The following is a 4,728-nucleotide window of genomic DNA, read 5'->3' on the forward strand; positions in this document are numbered from 1 at the left end:
AATTTGGCGTCGACAACATGAAAGCATGGATCCATCCTGCCTTGTATCAACGGTTCAGGCTGGTGGTGGGGGTGTAATGGTGTGGGGAATATTTTCTTGGCACTCTTTGGGCCCCTTGGTACCAATTGAGCATCGTTGCAACGCAACAGCCTACCTGAGTATTGTTGCTGACCATGTCCATCCCTTTATGACCACAATGTACCCAACTTCTGATGGCTACTTTCAGCAGGATAATGCGCCATGTCATAAAGCTGGAATCATCTCAGACTAGTTTGTTGAACATGACAATGAGTTCACTGTACTCAAATGGCCTCCACAGTCACCAGATCTCAATCCAATAGAGCATCTTTGGGATGTGGCGGAACGGGAGATTCGCATCATGGATGTGCAGCCGGCAAATCTGTGCCAACTGTGTGATGCCATCATGTCAATATGGACCAAACTCTCTGAGGAATGCTTCCAGCACCTTGTTGAATCCATGCCACGAAGAATTGAGGCAGTTCCGAAGGCAAAAGGGGGTCCAACCGGTTACTAGCATGGTGTACCTAATAAAGTGGCCGGTGAGCGTGTGTGTGTGTGTGTGTGTGTGTGTGTGTGTGTGTGTGTGTGTATATATATATCTGTAAATATGCCTTATTTTGCAAATATCTCAGACTCAAGTTGGGATAAGAAGTTTGTGATTTTCAAAGCCTTCTTTCAGCTTTCTTTTTCTGAAATCATCACCCTCCACACTGAGAACAGTTGACTGGGTGGCTCTCTCTTCTCCTTCCTTGGAGGAAACCTGTATTTTTAGTTTTAGTTCACTCAGTGGCCATTACAGATGACTTTAGTACATAGCTTACACACTGGATTGGATAAAAGAACAGGGGATTGTTTGTTCCCTCTCATAACATTCACATTTTCTCCTTTTATGTTTTCCGAATGCTTGTGTTTGTTAGTGCTTTGCTTTTCAACCTGTTTTGTATCCACCCATCCATCTATCCATCCATTTTCAACACCATTTATTCTGAACAGGATGGCGGGGGTGCTGGCGCCTATCCTACTTGGCTTCGGGGGAAAACAGACAACGCCCTGAACTGGTCGCTAGTCAGTCACAGCGCACACCTGTTGTGTAGCTCCAATAAAAATCCTTCTGCTCCTCCACTGTTGTTCCCGCTAGTTGTTTCCACAAATAAATGGCATTAGTCAAGGTAGAAGGAACAACATAAATTACACCAGTGACCCAAGTGCTCCTCATCAGATCAATTCAAATTAATTTTCGAAATTACAATGAAATTTTCTCATTCGAGTTGTTCACTAAATTTCTTCTACTTTTAATTTAGAATTGGAATCATGTCATTTAAATTGAATTTATGTAACTGAGTGAGCTTCAGCTTTTTTCTGTTGTTTTATAATTGGCTGTGGTTCTGTGTCACGTCACATTTTTTAAAAATTTGTTGAGTTTAATCACAAGGGAGTCGAGGGAGGGGATCACCCTGGGCCAAATTCTGTGGTTTTATTATTATGTGTATACCCCCCAACCCCCGATGGTTCGGCCCAATTTCTGATGTTGGGCCGAAACCTTGTACAGTACTTCAAAACAGTCACCTTACAGGAGACCCCGGAAAACGGCATTTTGGTTCAACTGTTGATTCTGCATGATCAAAGAAAGCAAGCCATTTTCAACACTTTAGATTTGTCAATAATTTGTAAAAATAACACCCACAATTATGGACTGACCCATAGTATAGATTTTTGAAAAAATATGAAACGTGCCAAATTGTAACTTCTGAGTTTTCAGCCATTGCCACTGATACGCCAAAAAAAAAAAAAAAACACAGGTTCGTGTGCCCAAAATGTATTTCCATGCATTGAAATAATAACTGAGGTTGTTACGTTCTGCTCTGCTTTGTTTTTGGTTTGGTTTCAGCATCAGCTGGAGTGCTGGGCGTGACCCTTCAGCGGTGCACCTGTGTCTCGTCATACAATCAAGCTTCTTTGTATGACTCTGACTTCTGCTTCTCTTTGTCGGACTATTGACCTTGTTCGCTGTTCATGCCCAAGTGCCATTTTCTCGACCTCATGCTCTGCGCTCTTCGTCGCTTTTGTCTCAATCAATTTTGGTTTCCTAAGTATCCTTTTTGTCAAATTATTTTTATGTTCGTGAGTTTGGACTTTTGTCATTTCGGTTTCCAATTTTTCCTTGGTGGTTGCAAGCGCTTTTTTTTCTCGATTGGTTATCCTGGCTGTTTGTCGCCAGCGATTTCTCTTTCGACTTTGTCGGTCTCTCGCGCGCGTTCCTTTGAATATTTATGTATCGCTATTTATCAGAGTCTGCCTTTTTAGGATCCACTACCCAAACTGGTTTTTGTTCAGACCCTGTTGGAAGGAAATTATTTTCTTCATTTGTTTTGTTGTCACCCCAAAAAATGTTGCTAAGTGTGAAGCTCTCAGTCATAGGATGCTGTCACAGTAACATAGTCAACGGTCAGAGATGAAGAATAATGATCAAGTCGACTGCCTTATGAGTCTTTGCCAGAGAGCCCAAGTGTAAAAGTATCATGATTATTATAATGTTTGTGTAACGATACCTATGTTTCACGACAATAAAGCACCTGACTAATTTGTTATTTCACTTGTTTAATTTTTTTGAGGTAAAACGGTTTCAAGTTCCTTTGAATGGCAAATACTATGGAAAGGTGGTGCCGGTTAGTACGTGTGCCTCTCAGCCATAAGTTGCTGAATTTGAATACTGGCTCGGCTTCCGCTGTGTGGCTTTTTCATGTTCACAAGTTGCTTGAAAGTCTTTCCTCCCTCATTCCAAAACCACACACGTTAGGTTAATTAAGGACTCTAGATCACTGATGTCAAACTCAAGGCCCGGGGGCCAGATCTGGCCTGCCACATCATTTTATGTGGCCCTCAAAAGCAAATCAAAAAGGTCAACTTTCTTGATGCTTGCTAAAATCTGTACTAAAATTTCAAATTCTCATTTCTAATAAAGAAGAGTGATACTGTAAGCATTTTCTTGTTACCAAACCCCTCATTACAGTCACGTAACCAATAGGTGAATAAACCATTATTCTTGACTTCTTGATATGGTTTCAGTCATAACGGCCCTCCAAGGGAAACGGTAACTCAAATGTGGCCCATAATAAAAATGAGTTTGACACCCCTGCTCTAGATTGTAGAGGTGTGAATATGAGCCTCCATGTCTGCCTGTATGTGCGAACTGAGAGCAGTCCAGGGTCTTCCCCCTGCAGCTTGCGCAGTCTGCAGGTATAAGCTCCAACTCACCTGCATCCCGAATGATGACAAGCAGTACAGAAAATGCATGAATGGATGTTCATTCACTTATAGCATTCAAAAATAGTATGAGGTTTGAAAATGATTTGACTTCTTCAGAATTATTGGGGGCTGAGCATCCCTTCATTTCATATCCTAGACTGGTCTCTGGTGTAAGCAAATACTGTCACACTTTTCTATGATTGTTATATGTTTATTCTACAATCATAAAAAACTTATTTACGGCATATCGTTACCGTGATATAAACTAGCCGACATCATGATAGAAGATTTTTCCACATCGCCCAGCACTATCTTTGGAATGAAATCAAAATCTTCTCAATGCAAAAGCTTAAGTAAATGCAGGAAGACATCTGATAACAGTCACTTTTTTCGATCTTATCGTGTTATGCAATTGTTGTGATTACTTTTCTGACATTTTTAATCAACAACAAAAAAAACCCTCCAAATGCTAAATATATATTAAATAAGAAGGAAACAAAAATTGCATCAGAGAATCAAAAATAAAGCCCTGGCCGTGCCCTCCCTGTTTCTTTTTAGTGTCGGGGGGTGTAGAAATGTATTCAGCGCTCATTGACCTAGAAGAAACCGATAGAAATAAAAGATTTCTTTTGTAAAGCTTTGCAATCCTTGCACTAGTATCCTATTATAAAGAAGAGTTTCCTGTGGGCGGTAAATAAACTATAAAGCTGACTTAATCTTTGGGCAAAATATGATAATTAACTGTAAGATCTCCACCCAGTGAGGCTCTGCTCTGCATTTTCTCTTTGAACTGGCTGATAAACAATGTTTCTCAGGGTCCCTTCGTATCTATGTAAATAAACAATTAAGATTAGGAATGCAAGATGAGGGAAATGAAGAAGAAAAGGAGACAAAGAAGAAGAAAAATGACAACTCCTTGCAATTATAGACAGGAGTGGAACTGACTTGGATTGGATTCTAACCTTGGCCACTATGCGGAGCAGGATTCTGGTTATTATAAGCCAATTTAAACTTTACATGAAACTGTGTGGAGTTTGCATGTTCTCCCCATGCCTGTGTGGGTTTTCTCTGGGTACTCCGGTTTCCTCCCACATTCCAAAACTTGGACGGCAGGTTAATGGAACACTGTAAATTGTCCCTAGTGAGTGTGATTGTGAGCGCGAATGGTTGTTCGTCTTTGTGTGCCCTGCGATTGGCTGGCAACCAGTTTGGGTTTACCCGGCCTACTGCCCGAAGACAGCTGGGATAGGCTACAGCACGTCCATGACCCTAGTGAGGATAAGTGGATTAGAAAATGGATGGATGGATGTTAGGAAAGGCGCTTGAAGGGATGGATAGTGACTGTTTTGGATTATATTCTCTGCGCAGATATGTGCAGTACGCATGTATGTTATCATGATAATTTTCACTCCGACACACTATGTACTCCTGCTGCATTTCATGAGAGAGGAAGGATTTCCT

The sequence above is a fragment of the Hippocampus comes genome, unplaced genomic scaffold (assembly GCF_001891065.2).
Source record: "Hippocampus comes isolate QL1 unplaced genomic scaffold, H_comes_QL1_v1.1 scaffold198, whole genome shotgun sequence".
In the NCBI taxonomy this organism is placed as follows: Eukaryota; Metazoa; Chordata; class Actinopteri; order Syngnathiformes; family Syngnathidae; genus Hippocampus; species Hippocampus comes.